The following is an 18,214-nucleotide window of genomic DNA, read 5'->3' as shown; positions in this document are numbered from 1 at the left end:
TCGTCAAAGGCTACCCACGTTCAACGGAGAATCACTGTCAAAACATTTCTCTCAACCACTCACGCCGCCACTGCAAATCACCGTCAAAACAACCACCATCAATTTGAATCAGCATAAAAATAATATTAATTTTATAATATAAAAGTTAGCAATCTACATAATATAAACATTATTATTAAAAAATATGAAAATTAATTTATTTTTCTAAAAAATTAATTAACTATTTTTATGTTGAAAATTTCATCATTTATATATAATACATATCTTATCACATCATTAATAAATTTATTTAAAATATATAATAAAATAATATAAGTAATTTTATTTTTATAGAAGGCTAATCAAACATATAATAAAAAAAAATTATGTTAATTTTTTATAATATACATTATCATTAATATAAACAATAAGATTTTCAGGCTACAATCTTATAATAACTTTTATTGAAAAATTATTTTTGTTTCTCCAAAAATTGATCCATAATATTTTTTTTTATTTTCCTCAAAAATTAAAGTTTGAGTGAATTGAATTTAGCAAAGTTAAAGAAAGAGAAATTCAACATTCATAAACGCAACTTTCGTATGCACACTAGTAAAGAGGAACGCGAACCCTAACAAATTCGAAACTCACGAAAATTTGAACAATTGATTCACCAATTTCAAACCCGTTTTTTCTTACTCTGAAATCCTAAACTCTTCTCAATCGATTCATCTGCGAATCATTTTGTTGTTAGAACTTGCCGTCAATCGCAAGCCCTTCAAATCGCAAACAGTTCCTTCATAAATTGCAAAACCTTTGGCAATCGATTATCTTTTTCGAGTGTTTGAGTCTCAAGGTGTTGATATTTGGTGCAATGGCAGCCAAATGGTTTATTCCGTTAGTTTATCTGAGTTACCTATTGAATTTCATCCTCAATCATGTATTTGGTGTTGATTCCTTGTTTACTGACTACCATTTTATTTGATTTTTCAGAATACTGAAAGGTTTTTAATTGTTGATTCTGGTCTGGGTCTATTTTCACCGCATGAAGTTTTAGTTCAAGTTTTTGAATATATAGAGCCATGAGTTTTGTTTTTCGAGGAGCAAGAGGTGACATAGAAAATGGGTTTCCAGGATTTATACCTGAGAGGCGTGCATTGGTATGTATTGCCCACCTCTATTATTATTATTATTTGCATAAATGTGTTATCATTGTTTCTTTGATTCAAGTTTGATGAATTAAGTATTTTTGTACTGATTTCAATATTTTCTTCAGCGTGTTCATGCAACACGACCTAGTAATTCCAACTCACTCACTTTTCTCGTAACAGGTATGTTCTCATATTAAGTTTAATTTATAATTTGTTGTATAGATAAGTTCCATTTTGTATCTTCTCCAATGTTCCATTCAAAACTTAATCAGAAGATATTTCAGTTCTCCTGTTATTCATGATATGGGACTGGTCCACTTCTCCCTATATTTGTTTGTGTATATTTCTCACATCTTATATGTATTTAATTATATAAGTTTATTTCTAGAATTTGATTTTGATAATTACTTATCTCTACAGTTCTAGATTTCTACAATTTCTTTATATGCAATGGAGATGCCAATATGTAATTTAGATGTGTCTGCAATATGTAATTTGATACAAATATTATCTTATTGGATAATGATTGTAAGCCAACTTTTCTCTGACAGTTTGTATTATTCTCTCTTTGTATCACTTTTTCTTCTTATTTCTTTGTTGCAGATATATGGTATCAAAATTGTAGTACAAAGCTACTTGCCAGTCAAATATGTTGTTGTTCGTCCTGGTATTAATTGTCTCTTGGTACTACAAAACATAAAGTCAAGGTTTAATAGCTTTACAAGCTATATTTTTGTAATTCATTTCTATCTGAAAATTGTCTCTCTTTCTTCAGATAATTTTAAATTGGTTTTGTGGGTACAAATATGGCATTTATTCCATCTTGCAGTTCACTTGATAAGGCCCATCTAAGGATTGCTTCTACAAAGGCAATTCTTCTCTTGGTAAGGCTTTGGATTTATAAGATTCCTACTGATATTTTTCACTTTGAGGACATCCGAGATAGGACCATCCTTTTTACTTTAATTTCCAGTGCATTTTTTATTTGTTCATCACATTTTTCAATTTGTTCATCACATTATTAAGAAGCTAAGGTAACTCCCTTTTTCTTTTTCAGTTAATTTAATTTCTGTTGTTTTCATGTCAGTGTCACCTCTATACATGTTCTAATGTACGTGTTCTAGCAAGTCTCTTGGATAATATCTATAGTTTGACTTTTCATTTCTTTTTTCTGTAGTGTACAACAAAGGAATATCAATGTGATGCTGGAGATCTGATCAACTGCAGAATGAATGTTTGGTGGGCTTTAGATATAAAGTAAGTGCTTATTATAAAGAGATATTTGTTCAAAAAGCAAAAAAAAAAAAATGCATGGATTCTACTAAGTTTATATAAAGCATACACAATAAAAAGTGTTTTTTCAGTGATTTCAGAAGCAAAAATATGCATGGATTCTACTAAGGTCTAATTTTCTATTAGTTAATGAGGGCCACAAATCTACTAAGGTCTGGTTTTTATTAGTCATTTTTCTGAAGCAGTTTAACAGTTTTATTTTTCCCATTTCCACTAAAATATATTGAATATCATTGAAGTTTAACTCCCTTTTTATATTATATTTTATAGAAGCTAAAACCCTTAGATGTTAGATGTTAGACGTTCATCCGAGTCTCCTTATTGCAGATAATGGATCAGCAAGAAAGACAAATTATATTTTACTATGAATTAATTACATTGTGAACTTTCTAATGTATTGTTGGCATAATGAGACTTATTATTATAAGATTAGGATTTGATATGTTTTTCTTTTGTTGTACTACATGACATAATTATGGAACTCATTTTACATGATAATGGAACTCACATTTTTTTTGATTTTATGATGTTTATTTGATATTAAATATTTTTTATTGGAATTAATTTTATTACATTAAAAAGTGATAGAAAATAAAATAATACTATAAATAAAAATATTATAATAGAAATAATTTAAATAAAAAAATAAAATTATATTTAAAGATATTATAGTAGAAATAATTTTTAATTTTTTTTATTTACCACGGTTTTAAACAGTCGCAAACAATATGAAAACAAAAATCAAAGGCATATTTACGACGGTTTCAACCGCCGGGATATCACATTCACGACAGTTTTAAACCGTCGCGAATAACAATGAAAATAAAAATCAGACATATTTACGATAGTTTTTAACCATCGCTATTTCTAGTTTAAGTCAATTCCAACCCGTCGTGAACTAGAGCGACGGTTGGTGTGACGGTTTTGGCAACCGTCGCGAAACAGGTTGGGGACACACGATTCCGCGATGGTATTTCAACTGTCATAGATTGTAAATTGCGACTGTTTTGACCGTCGTAACCTTCCAAAATAACTGTCGCAATCTGTCAATTTTCTTGTAGTGTTTGTTTGGAGGATGATTATGAACAGGTTGACTATGAAAGATCTTTTGTTTCAAAGAGGAATAGCGGCTGTAGGGAACAATATGGATTGTGTGTTTTACAACAATGTCTAGGAGAACTCTACTCACTTGTTTTTTCTCTGTTGCGTTTCAAGAAAGATGTGGGAGCGGATTGTGGATGGGTGAAGATTTAGATCTATCTTTTGACGAATTCGTAAACTTCGCAATCATTCAAGAGAAAGTGAAGAAGGAAGTTACGAAGTAGAAGATTTCTGCAATTTGGGTGGCAACGACGTTGAGCTTATGGAAAATGAGAAACACGATCATCTTCGAGGAAGGTTCGTTTAGTTTTGACGAAGTGTGTTCCAATGTTTTCTTTTGGTCTTGGAGGTGGTTATCCAATTGTAATTCTTTGTTAACACCTAGCTTTTACGATTGGTATAAATGTCCGTTATTTTGTTTTTTAAACTCGTAGAGTTTCCGGTTTTGTAAGGGTTGCACCTCTAGTGCGATTTCTTTGAATATCAATTGCTTATTGAAAAAAAAAATTTGTTAGTTAAAAGTGTAAAATTAATTGAAATAGTGTTTATGGGTTTCAAATTTTATCGTCAATCTCTTTATATTCTTTATTTTAGGTCTTTGGGATCATACATAATCCCTTAATTTAGGGATTTTAAGTACTTGTAAAAATATTTGTTTGAAAAATAATTGTTATCGATGTGGCCATTATGTACATTATGTTAAGTTGTTTAATTATTTAATATTTGATGAGTATTTTTTGTAATTTAATTTTGTATAAATAATCTTGAATCAAAGAAATTACCGTTGGTGATTGTTAATGATTATGTTTAAATACATTTTTAGGGTTTAGTTACATAAGTTGACTCGGATATAAATATGTATATAAAAGCTAGTATATAATTCGCGCGTTACGCGGTAATCCCGTAATATATTGTTGTTATTGTTAATGAAATTTTAAACTTCATCAAAAAAAAAACTATTATAGTTTGTTTGTGGGGTGTTTTTCCAATTATTTTAATTATTATATGTAATTTTATAAATACATATTTGAAAAAAAGTTGAACTTTAAAACTAATATAAAGGATCAATTGATTATATTTATAGGATTTTATATAATGTGTTTATTTGAATCAATATTATATATGAGTTGATTATAATATTTGAGAATATGTTGAATTTTAAGAAATAATAAAAAGATTAATGTTTTTTTTTAGAAAGCAAGAGATTATATTAAAGGGAGAACTAAGGGTTCTCCACCCAATTACAAATAAAATCAGAATACCCTGACAAAAAGGAATCTTACAAACCGATTACAATTATGAGAGAAAATACATAGTATCCATACTAAACTTGTAAAAAGAGTAACTGTGGTGTGTAATTTTCCTGCAAAACGACTACCTCCAAACTAACAACTTGATATTTCAAACGGTATTATTCATATTCCAAGCGTCCTTACGAAAGCACCAACCGTTCTTAACCAACCAAAGACTCTAAGTTGTAGCCATCCAAACAACATCCAATTTTCTATCCTTCACCTTTTTACTATAAAAGAAAGAGTGTCATTCCATAAAATTCGATAAACACTCCTCATCAAAATTATCCTATTTACTCACCCATAAAGCTATTTCTTTCCAAATATACTTCACCACCAAACAACCAAAAAAGAAGTGATTTATACTTTCTGAACAATATCCATAAAATATACACTTTAAATCATTTGAAGGAAAAATAATACATCTAGTCACCAAAGGATCTTTCATTGGAAGTCTATTATGAAGTAGTCTCCACCGAAAAGCCTTTATCTTGAAAGGCACTTCCATTTCCCACAAAAGGCCAAACGTTTCCTCATGCTTAATAGAAGGACCATATGGGATACAAAGTTTCTAGTAAAAATCATAACAAGATGCTACAGAGAACTCTTTCTCCGAATTTCCCAACCACTCAACTTTATCTTTACCCTTATTGTAATATAGGAACTACATACAATTTTATCAATTAGTATATATCTTAAAAATTGAATGATTTTAATCAATATTTTGCATTATTATACTGTTATTATAGACATTATCACATGTTGAATTATGGAGTCAATGAGATGGTGTTTAATGGATTATCGAAATTAACTGATAATTCTATTGTACTATTATTTTAAGGCTAGGAAATTAATTTGGAGTTCCTTACAAAGCATCTAATATCCAAACTAAAAATAGACAAATTAGAACACCATTCTTTTAATAGAGATTGTTGTATCATAGCTCACTATCGGTTAATAATTGAAACAAAATATTGAGTATTATATAATAAATAAAAAAGTAAAAATAATAAAAATAACGAAATATAAGAATATTACAATTAATTTTTCTAAAATTTCTTTACCAAAAATAATGTGGTGTTTTAAAATGTATACCTACAAAATAAACATAACTAAATTTAATAAATAATAATAAAATTAAGAATAAAAGAAAATAAAAATAAAACACAATATAATAAATTAAAAACTATTTTTTTATTAATATTTTATGTTGTATTCATTTCGGATTCATTTTGTTTACCATAATATTTATAAAAATGCAAAATCTTCAAAATACACCTAAGAAACATAAATAACAAATAGCAAATATCAATAACTAAAATAATAATAAAATAAAGAATAGAAGGGAATAAAAAATAGGAAAATAAAAATAAAAATATTGTTTATCATGATATTTATTAAAATGTTAAGTATTCAAAATACACCTTAAAAACCATAATTAACAAATACCAAACAACAATAACTATTAAAACAACGCCAAGGAAATAATTGAAAATATTCATCCAAACCTACCGATTGGTGGATGCAAAATCAGAGAAGGAGAGGAAGTCTATTTTCGGTGAGTGACATAAGAATCTCATTTATCTTAATTTTTTGCTTGAAGTATATTTCCTTTGACATTATTCTTGTTGGTTGTGCATATGCAGTAAAGACTGAAGAAGCCATACGGAAAAGGAGGAAGAAGCTTTGAGTTATCTCTCTTCTAGAAAGTATTCTAATTACTTCGCATAATGGGAGAGATTTTACTTCAGGTACTTCGGTCGGGCCAGGTGTTCAGGTTACTCCTTCCCCCATTCAAATGGAAGTCTGAGGTTTGCCTGACCGGAAAGTGTTAGATGTTGTTCTAACTCTGCCGTAGCCATAATGCAAGGGAGGCCCAACGCCTATCTCTGACCTCGAAGAATTTTAGATTGAGAGGCTTAAGTTATGGAGAATATGCTTCAGTTCAGACAAGTTCATCTCCTGTGCTGCTAGCTCGTCCTAGCCCAAGAATGACCACAAGGTTCTGGTCTTCCATCTTAGATGAAGATTAATCTTGTTTCTCAAATCTTTTCGAGGATGCTCTTCAAGGAGAGTTAACATAGTTGGTCTATTACATCTATCAGGCGTTTTCCGTCTTGGCCATTAGAGCTATTAGGCGAGAGGAAGCCTTCTTTCCCAATTTCCTTTGACAGGAAATGGAAATGCTCAAAGGATGGGTTAATGCCCTCACTAATGAGCAGAACCAGTGCTTGGAAGAAATTCAAGGAGCTTCTGACTTGTTTCTGGTTATTGAGATCGTTTTTTAGCCTTTTTAATATCCCGGTACCCTGGCCAAGAATGTGAAACAACTTTCCTAGGAAATGAAGGAGAAGAACGAGGCTTTAGATTCTTCTCATACATCTTTATCTAGGGTGCAGGTCACTCTGGATGGAGCAAATCAGTCTTTGGATTCTGCCCAAAAAAGGATAGAAGAGCTTGAAAAGTCTTTAAAGGAGTCTTAAGATGACAGAAGAAAGTTGAGGACGTCCTTCATGAGACAGGTCTCGAGAACCTTGCTATGTCCAAGGAATTAGCCAAATCATTGAAGGAAAGATACTCTATCGCTCATGACTCTTTTAAAAGTTCTTGGAACTAGGCGGAGAATTTTTATCCTACTGGGACGACCTCTTTAGAGCAAGTCCGTCTTGACCAAGCCTTTGAAGATGAGAGGTGGTTTCTCTGGTGGTTTAGCCATGTGTAATACGGTGAACTGACTTTATTTGAAATGTCGCGGTAAGCAAGAGTCGCCACCGACTTTTATTTTATCCAAATTATAGAAAGGCTAAAAGAACAGAAAAAAACCTTTTTTTGAAAGAGACTGAGTTCGGGGGGTAAGTTATACAAAGGGAAGGTGTAAAGCACCCTTTGTATCCATGGTTATCCATGGGATCTTAATTGCTTAGCTCACTCTGTTTTCAAAATGTTTGAATTGTTTGAAAAGTAGGGTGTGAATAGAAATCTGAATAAGAACTTTAGCTTGTAAATAAGCGTAGTCTTTTTAAATTTGATTTGAAAAAAAAGTGGGAAAAGAGTTTTGAGTTTGAATTTGAAGAAGAGCAAGCAATTAAAAAGCAATTACCCTTAAGTTATAAAAAATGTTCTTTTAGCTTTTCAGGGCGAAAGGGTCTATCCATACCATGAGAGGGCAGGAAGTCTTTCAATTGGATGTTGAAGGGTCATCGAGTTATCGTTCGCCATAAGACTGTCCCTTGCCATAAAGAGGGCAGGTAGTCTAAGGGAAGGATGGAATAGTCATTAATTTTTTAGGCATCATGCGAGGATACCTTAGCAATAGGGACAAATCATCATTCATAAGGCAATCTCGAGGGAGTTTCAATAACTTTAAAGGCAACATTTGCTTTAGGTATCCTCGGAATCGAGGGATTTGACTATTTTTAGGCAACAAAATTAAGGCAACAAGGCAACAGTAATAAGGCAACAAGGCAACCAGAGGGATTACCCTAAAGGTGTGTGGGTGCACAATCACGTGGTTAACTTCGATTACATTTATCTTGTAAAGTTATTCATTCTAGATCCAGTTCATGGTTTGCACTCCCTAATTTACTAACCACGTAATTCAAAAAAATACAGAAATTTAAAGGCAGAATTTAAAAGTCCTACGCTATTACAATAAACACCTGTGGGCAGAAAATAAAGGCAAAAAAATAAACCTAATTACTATTACAATAAAACCTTTTGCAAACCTATACACATTTTCTAGAATTTAAATGGCAGAAAACCAAATAATTGAAATAAAGACAGATAATTAAATAAGAAGGCAGAAAATAAAAAGACGCAAAAAAAAGCAAAATATTTAAAGGCAAATAATTTAAAGACAAATAATTTAAATAAATAAATAAATAAATAAAGGCAAATAATTTAAACAAGGAGGAAAATTAAATAGAGAGCATTCGACAATCAATGGAGTATGAGATGAGAAGAGAAGTTTGCGGTAATGAAGAAATTCAATGTTTACAAAAGGGCAAACCTATAACTACGGTTAATGGTTAAAAAACCTAATTATATTAAATTAATTATTACGGTAAAAACCCTAATCATAAACCTACAAGGTTTATTTAAGAAAACTTACTGTGACCTGAAAAGGTTTGTGAGGTTTGGAAATTGTGTGAAGTTTGGAAATTGTGTTAATGGGCAACACCTACCTGAATATGTGATCTGTTAGGGTTATGGGCAAGGGTTAGTGATAAAAATCTAAAATTAATAGTTATTATCAAAATTACAACTTAAAATAAATATTAGCCTAAAAATCCTAATTTTCATAAACCTAAGTCTAAAAATTGTGATTAAACCTAAATCTAAATTAAAACCCTAAATTAGTCTAAAATTAAATTAACATGTTTAAATTAATTAACTATTAAATAAAAGCTAATTAAATTATTAAACCTAATTAATTAAACTAATAAATAAATAGATGAAAAGGTTTTTTGTTTTGGTTTTTATATAGAAAAGAAATAAATAAAAAAAGAACAAAAAAAGAATAATGATGATAAATAAAAAACAAACAGCAAGAGGAGACAAAACCTGTGGGCGTTGGATCCGGTGTGACAAGTACTTAATGGTTCACGGACGGCGCATCCATGAAGCGTTGGATTTGGAAACGTGTAAATCCAATGGCTGGTGATTGAGGCTGCATCGTAGATGCATGCGGCCGCACGCATTGGATCGGAAATCACACAGTTGTTAAAACTAAAATGCCTGGACCAAGTCTCGAACTCAGGTCTTTAAAGCCCTGATCCAACCCCTCTTGCCATCCATGTTGCGCTGATCATTCATAAATTAAATGCTTTCAAAGTAATATATATAAAAGATAAATGAAATCTGGAATTCAACAAATAAGGTCAAAGTGGACCCCATATCTCCTGCGTGAACCAATGAGAAGAAGAGAGAAGGCGTTGAAGAACTGATTGGCCAATCAAAAGTAAATATGCATCCGGAGAGAGAGAGAGAGTGAGTGGTGGACCGTCCAACCACGTTATCACGCCTGTAACGAATGTATGGCCACGTTACTGTTCATTATCCTCAACCTCAGTACCTGCGATATTACCTGCGGGAACGACTGGGACTTTACATGCGAATTTTGTTAGGTGTCCGTCTCCATCAACCTGCACCTTCAAAACACGAAAAACAACACAAATAGACACGCCTTTGAACCCAGATCACATAATAATGACCCTCTGAATTCAATGGAGGGGTTAGTTTTGGCTGAAAACATTCGTAGCCATGGGTACGAAAAGATCAAAGCTTTGTCTCCAACAATGGTAAGTGATGGTTCAAACGTTCCTGAACCCATGTAATCGTCCAGATTCGTTCTAAATAACTCAAGGAATGTGTTAGTATGTTCAAATTGCTTTGAAACACAACAAATTATGCAATACAAAAATCAGAAAGCATGAATGAAGTTGGTTCATATGATATGTGCATTCCACGTATAATTAACCTTACAAATTACCTGGACTTACCTTATGATGTCTCAAAAGTGGAATGGTATGCTTGTTTGCCTCTGACTCGTTCTAAAACCAACACTGCAAGTTTGCCTTAAATTCTTGAATTTTTGAATTTTTTGAATGAGGCTTAGGGGCTAGGGTTTCGTCCTTTGCTTCTGATTTGTTATTGTCCTTATATAGAGGAGGATATTAGGGTAAATAGTTTGCACCAAATTTATTTGAATCAAGTAATTGGAATTTTGATTGAAAATCAATATTAAAGTTTTTTAAATTTGGTTCAATCTTGATCTTCTCTTTCCAATATAATTATCCACGAAAATTGATCATATATAATGTCCAATTGGTGATTGGATTCAGTTAGAGAAGTCTCTCCAATCAAATCTTTAATTATTATTTAAACTATTTGATTTATATTTCTTTTTTAATGAATAAAAATAATATAAAATCAAATAATTTAAATAATTTCGTGGAATTTGGATTGGATCTCCTTGATGTCTTGAGAAACAAGATTGGGTCATAACAAGTTGGGCCTCTTTGCAAGAAAATCCAATTTGAACACATTTTTCTCCTTAAAATTGCCTAACTTTGACAAGGCATATCTCCCTCAATTTTTAAGATATGGAGGAGTTCTAGGACTTTTTGGAAGCTTTTTATCTTGATGATATGGGCTTTGACAAAAAACTGCTTTTGGTTGACTTTCAAAAAGGACATATAATCTTTTGATCCATATCTCTCAAATGAAGCATTTTTAGCCTTGGCTTGTGAGAGACAAAATTGTAGAGAATTCAATTTCCTTCAAATTGAGATTTGGATGGAAAATTTCTGATGTTCCATGTGGAAGTTATGGCTGGTCAAAGTTTAGTTGACTTTCTCATATGAAACCCTAATTTAGAAACTTTTAGGTTTTGTTGATTTCTGAACTTTTCTTGATGAATCATGATCGAACCTTGATCAAATGATGAATGATACTTCAAAATAAGGATGTTGACCAAAAATCAAGAATTTTGACTGTACTTTGACCACAGTTGACTTTTAGGTCAAACTAGTCGACTGTTGACTTTCTGAGCAATTGAGTGGTCAATCCTTGGAATTGAAACCGGAATTTTGTCATGGAGATAGTTTGAAACATCATAAGCCATATGAAATGCATTGGAGATTTTGATTCATTGATTTTCTTCAGAGAAGCCAAAACCCTAGTTCATTTAGCCCTTGTCTAGGAGAGTGTGCTTGAGGTTAGACCTTGATTCTTTGATATTCAAATGAGCTTGAGTATGAAAATGTGATGGGAAAATTTTGGGGTATGACACCATGCCTTTTACTACCGAGGTGTTTGTACCCGACATTTTAAAATTTGGTTGGCAAGTAATATTTTTTTCCCTACAATGTACACTTGTTACCTACCAAAATTAACTAATTTATTGATATTTCTTACTGTCCTGAGTTCGTTTCTCTGGGATGTAGCTCTACCGTGAAGGTTATGCTCAAAGTTTCATTAGACATCTTTGAGGACTATGCCCAAATAATATTACTTACCATAATATACCTTTCATTGGAGGGATTACACGGGGCTTAGACATCGCCCCGTCCAGCTGAGATGAGAGAAAATATAGGAGCAACTTTGAACATGCTATGAGCAAGCTCAGAAGCCATTTCCATCTTATCCTCTCTGGAAGGTTTTGGATGAAGGATAAAAATTCGATGTTGAGACAATAATAGCAACCTCCTCGGGATTTCGCGGAAGCCGTGAAGATAATATGTCCAGTATCTTTATAAAAGGAGTCACCTCCACAGAAGTATCGTCTTCAGGGACACATGTTCGTTTTAGAGAAATCTTGATTCGAGGGTATTGTTGTTCTTAATCCCGAGCCCTTTTGGTCAAAACAAGAGGCGAAATTGGTCCTCCCATGGTTAGAGTGGCTAAAGCGTGTACAAGATGAACACATAAGTTAAGGCTTCTATAATTTAGGTAGGATAAGAAACTGGGGCAGGAGTGGGGACAGAAGAAGAAGTTCAAGTATTCATTGCAGCTAGTATACCTTGAGCATCATCAAGGATGTAGAACATATTCAACTTGCTTATCTTATCCATGCAATCTCGCATGTCAAAAAAAGCATGAGAACTCTACTCTCACCAAAAATCTCCTTCATCTCCTCAAGAGTAATTGCACTCAAGATAGCACGAATATCAATTCGCCTCTTTCTCACCTTGGTAAGGGGAACCTCACAAGAGTCAAACCCTTCCTCATAGCCAAGCCATTGAAACTAGAATTACATTTCTTCCATCATTGCTACCTTGTTCGGAGAAAGATAACCTAATTTGCTCAATAGGAATGAGCAGACCAGTTAAAGTGGAGCTTGGACCAATATTTTGGGTACAAAAACTAACAAAAACGAGGAGAGTTATTAGGGAGATAGCATAATATGGAATAAGCGATAGATGTGAGGGGCTTCACCAATATGAAATGTCCCAGGAAATCGCCCCAATCCATAGTGAAGGGGTCGAACCACTAGTAAACCGAATGAAATCAAATGAGCCCTTAATTATGAAAGTTGTAAGCGGAAGTATGCCTCAAATGGAAAATATCAAAGAATAAATTAATAGAAGGATCTCAAGCTCTAAAAAAGGTAGTCGGGACCTTAATCTTGTGAACAACACTCATAGAACGGAACCATGCAGTCATCGAAGGAACTGCATATCTTCTTCTCCTCTAACACCGAAAATACTAACCATTCCGAAGGATTACCGACCATAATATTGGCATTACTGAAGGCGTCCTCAATACTTAAAACCGAGGGAGTACACGATATCTTTGCAGATTTTTAGCCAAACATCATCATGTCCTCTGAGCTAGAAGATTTAAATGTTCCAGCACTTCAGTATCGTTAGACTGATAGCCTACATTCTGTAGGCATATCGGATTGAAATTTCTAACAAGAGCCCTCTTTTTCAAATTGGTTTGTACCTTCTCTTTTAACCAGATGAGAGGGGGTATGAGAGACTCGACATGATATATTCTTCCACCAACATTTTATATAAGAGCGTCTAATGACCTAGAAGAAGTATCTTCCTCCAAGGAAGCCTCAAACGTCCCCTCTGACCTGATATGGATATGATTTCTAGCCCTACTTAATCACTACTAGTGGAGGGACGGGGAACCTGGGGATGACCCAAATGAAGTTTCCACCTCATAATCACTCACTAAATCGAAAATGTTATCACTTATCTTAACTGAAAAGCAGAAAAGGCTAAAGTAGAAAGCTTGAGTTAGAAGGGTACATGGTTAAAATAGATAGATGAATCAATAAGGATGAAAAAAGATGAAAGCTTTAAGCAAAGACTTTGAATCACTTCTAATGGTGTTCTCAAAAGAAAGGAACATAGATGTTTCTTTATAAGAGTCACCAAAAGTTTGAAAGCTAAAAGATTGCATAAACTTCCAAATATTCAACTCAGCCTATTTATAACCAAAGATAGCTGAAGGATCAAGACCAACTATGAACAAAAATCGCAAGATCAACAACTAGAATTCCACTCACGGAAACACACCAAACTCAAGTGCACTTAATCACTCTATGAATAGCGCCACACCCTAGTTGGTTACGTCATCGCACTTGTCAGGAATGAGTGATGAAGCATCGTAATGATGAAACCGCATTAAATGCATCAACTCCTCCATTATTTTTCAAAACTCATCCCAAGCGATCCAGTTCTACCTCACACCATACTACTATAAAGAGGCCGATCAATGATACTTATGGCTTACCCCGACTCTTTCAATGTCTGGTCAAGCCTTGGGGAAACTTCTCTGGAACGACCAAATGCCCAATTGGTCGAGGCCCAATCCATCAAAGACCCACTTTATTCGACCCTAATATAAAAATAAATCACATGTGATGAGAATGTGTGTAATCTCTTATCCCTAATCTTAATGCGCACTTCTTGAATCTTGAATTAACTTGGGCATTGGAGTGCTAACCATGTAGGTCCACCCCGCACCGCCATTAAGGAGACTGTAGCCACCATTCAAGACCACACACACACGCACGCACGCACGCACGCGCGCACGCGCACACACACACACACACACACGCACGCACGCACGCACGCACGCACGCACGCGCGCACGCGCGCACGCGCGCACACGCGCACACGCGCACACGCACACACGCACACGCACACACGCACGCACACACGCACGCGCGCACACGCACACACGCACACACACACACACACACACACACACACAAATTTAATTTAAACAACGTTTTAGACATTTTAAATATTTTTTCCTTTTTCTATAACTTTCTTTGGATATCAAATCTTAAAAAAAATCACTCGAATTAAAAATATTTTAAATATAATTTGTAAAAATATGTTATATATATATATATATATATATATATATATATATATATATATGGGTATGCTAACGTAGATCCACTTGATTTTATGAAGGTCTATTTTAGCAACATGCACCTTAGGGTGCATATAACTATTTTTTAGTTAAAGCTTGCTAAAACACACCTTTATAAAAATAAGTGGGTGTATTTTAGCAAACCCCACAAAGGTTTGCTAAAATACACCCACCTATTTTATGAAGGTGTGTTTTAGCAACATGCACCTTAAGGTGCATTTAACTATTTTTCAGTTAATCCCTCCTAAAATAGACCTTCATAAAACCAAGTGGGTCTACGTTAGCAAACCCCAAACCCCATATATATATATATATAAGTGATTAAAGTGGTAAGTTTTTTTTTTAAAATACGTGTATTCAATGCATTGAAAATTGAAATATTAAGTTTTATAAAAAAAATATTTTCTTTACTTAATATCCTTAAAGAGTTCTCTGAAGGTGATAAGTGCTAAATTGTAGTTATTTTTGTGTATAGTTTTGCGGCACTTATCTTCTCTTTTTCCTTAATTTAGACGAGTTTTAGTGATATTACATAAATATGTAGATTTTGTGTTTAATCGAGTTTTTGATTCATTTATGTATCAGCTAATAGTTTTTCATTCATTTTGTGGGTATTTGAGCATTTATGGAGCATTGAGCAATAAAGCTTCAAGGGTGCAATTTTGGATCAATAAAGGAGTAGCATGGAAACTAAATGTCCTGCTTCTGCCTTGGCCCGCCTCTCGTTCGCCGGGCAGAAGTTTAAGGAGTAGTCGGGCGGTGCAATTCAATCGCCAGGCGAATGAAGATATTTTTGCCCACTTATTGACGTGGCGCAGGCTGTGTGGCCAGAATAAAGCCGTTCGCGGGGCGGAGCAATTGGCTCGCCGGACAAACGCGTCGGGACAAATTTTGTTTATATTTTCATTTTAGAACATTTTTGAGGTTTTGTGTGGTTGGTTTTGGGGATTTTTGTGCTCCCATGCCAATTCCACCCATTTTTCTTTAGGACTAGCTTAGATAACAACTTTGGGTCGTGCATTCGGTGATTTCGAGGTGGATTGCTCATCAACCGGCGCTGACAAACTGGAAGATTTGTGGTTTTATCTCTATTTCTCTCTATGTATTTTTCTTAGTTGGGTTTTGTATATATATTTACTTTGAACTCATGTATATTTGTCACCCATGTCGTTATATAAATCTTGCTTTACAAATCTTTGTTGATTGTTGTCTTAGATTTTTGCTCTGTGCTAGGGATTTGGGTGGTTTTAGAGATAGACTTCTTGAATCCTTATCTAGGATGATTATCTGTTAGTTTCTGGATTTTAGAGATAGATTTATAGCTAACAATCTTTATGAGTGTCGAAGATTAATGTTGTCGTGTTGGTTGTATCGGTTGAGAGATTGTCGATACGATTGATATGAATGTCTGCTGTGTTGTTGAGGTGTGCTGAGAGATCGTCGCCAAGATGATATAATAGTTCTCTCTACTTTGGGTTAGAAATGACTTAGGGTGTGAGCGATGCCGGAAGACATTGATGAGTATTGTAGGTTGAGTGTAACTGGTCGAGGAGTTAAAGTTTGTGATAAGTAGATTATATGCCATACTTGATAAGTCTTTTCTTTCTGAAGAATGAATTCTTTTTGTGTTGATATTTACTTTTCCGTTTTTATGCTTTAAACAATTAAATCCTAACTCATAACTATGGAAACTGTTGAACGGCAGTTTAATAGACCAATCTTCGTGGACACGATAATTTCCCGGATAAATACTTCCAAAACTTTTGTTGCTTGCCGTTCTACCGTACCAACAGAAGGCACTCGTTAACATGACCCTAAAATAAACCGTTGATGATTCGATAACAAAAATCTAATAACATAAATGCTCAATCTAGCTTAGACATCATTATAAGGTGAGAACTATCTCATAAGACATATTTAAGTTATATATTATTCCATTTTTTACTCTTAACAATCTCTGACAATTATTATTTAAGTTATTGAATATCAAAACTATTGTTTTAATTTATAAAAAATAAATTTGAAATAATTAGTACAAGTTTTAAAATTTCCTCATAAAATTGTTTTTAAAATTATAATAATTTATTTTAAGTTAAACTAAACATACTTTATATCTCTTGTCAAAAAAAAAACATACTTTATATCTTTCTATTATTTCCCTTGTTGTTGTTGATGGTTTACAGAGAATTCAAGACTTATGAATAATATCGTAAAAGAAATAACGACGCAACCTTTTGTACATTTATCTTTTATTTGTGTATAAATATATTTAAATAAAATGTGTTGGATTGTTACAATTTCTTTTAGCAATCCGAGTAGGTTTTAGGTACTTCAATTCCCCTCTCTTTTTCTCCATTTCATATTTTTATTATGGCTCTGTTTCTCCATTTCATATTTTTATTATGGATGTTAAATATAAGGTAAATTATTTGGTATTCATATATTCAAATTAAGTACCGATATTTTTTGAATAAAATATTATAAAATTTTAATTTATTTTAAATTAAATTAAAATAAATAAGTGATGTGACATGAAATTATCTTATTTAATTGGTTGAAGATATCTGTACCCAATTAAACTCATGGGTACCAAGTGTTTACCTAAATATAATACTAAATTTGTAAGTTATATGACAAGATCTACATATTTAGTGTTCTCATGGCACCTCTAAGGCAACGATTTAATTTGGACCCCGAGTAGGTGTTCTATAAGATTTTATTATTTAAATATAGTTATTTTTAAGTTAATTAATTCATGGGTTCATGACACAATAAATAAACACATGCAAAAATCTTAGGAGAATAAAATTTGATCTAAAACCATTGTTCAAAGGTGAGAGCAATTGGTGGTGCACTTCAGTACTGATATTCTAACACAATCTTTTCAATTTTTTTCAACTAATATAGTAAAATTACATCAGTAAACCAGAAGCTGAAACTTGAGAGACTAATCAACTAATACAGTCAAGGCCTAGTGACAAATTATACTTTTGGACACAAATTATCTTTTTAAATTTTTTCTCTTCCACTCCCACATAAAATGGACTTTTTGTTTTCCATTCCTCTGTATAATTTGTTGATTACTACTAAGATATATCCAAAACTTAATTACAAGCTTTAGCTATCAATGAAGCCTTGTTCCACTTATCAATAACATTGTCTGATCAATTTCAGTGGTAGTATTTTGGAAGTTGAGAAACATATCTCTCTGAATATTCCATGTAATCAGGTAATCCACCATGTCGAGGTCTCAGAGCTGGTTCCCCATTCGGGGGATGCAAAGCTGAAATGTAATAACAACAAATTAAGATTGCATTAATCTAAAAAAACTTTAAGAAAAATCATAAGGTAGTACTTACATGTGGCTGGTGCAGGTATATGCAGGTATGGCTGAAAATCTCTGTATTCAACATAAGGTCCATTGTATGTACTATAATTGAAAGGTTGCGACTCCCGGTATTCAACATAAGGTCTTCCATGAAAACCCATATTGTTGTT

The 18,214-nt window shown here is 33.0% G+C and overlaps 1 long non-coding RNA gene across 3 annotated transcripts; it reads left to right on the top strand.

The window, feature by feature from the left end:
- Positions 1-580: 580 nt before the first annotated feature.
- LOC131622785 (uncharacterized) lies at positions 581-2,879 on the top strand. 3 transcript variants are annotated; one of them, XR_009290000.1, is made up of 4 exons: positions 581-1,139; positions 1,256-1,310; positions 1,734-2,014; positions 2,308-2,879. It is a non-coding gene; the product is annotated as an uncharacterized LOC131622785 (long non-coding RNA). The 3 variants fall into 3 exon arrangements; XR_009290002.1 differs by having other exon boundaries at positions 1,256-1,837; positions 1,960-2,879; XR_009289999.1 differs by having other exon boundaries at positions 1,256-2,014.
- The last annotated feature ends 15,335 nt before the right edge of the window (positions 2,880-18,214 follow it).

This window comes from Vicia villosa, unplaced genomic scaffold (assembly GCF_029867415.1).
Source record: "Vicia villosa cultivar HV-30 ecotype Madison, WI unplaced genomic scaffold, Vvil1.0 ctg.000044F_1_1, whole genome shotgun sequence".
NCBI lineage: Eukaryota > Viridiplantae > Streptophyta > Magnoliopsida > Fabales > Fabaceae > Vicia > Vicia villosa.
The sequence above is the reverse complement of the archived record's forward strand: the minus strand, read 5'-3'. Positions and strand labels throughout refer to the sequence as shown.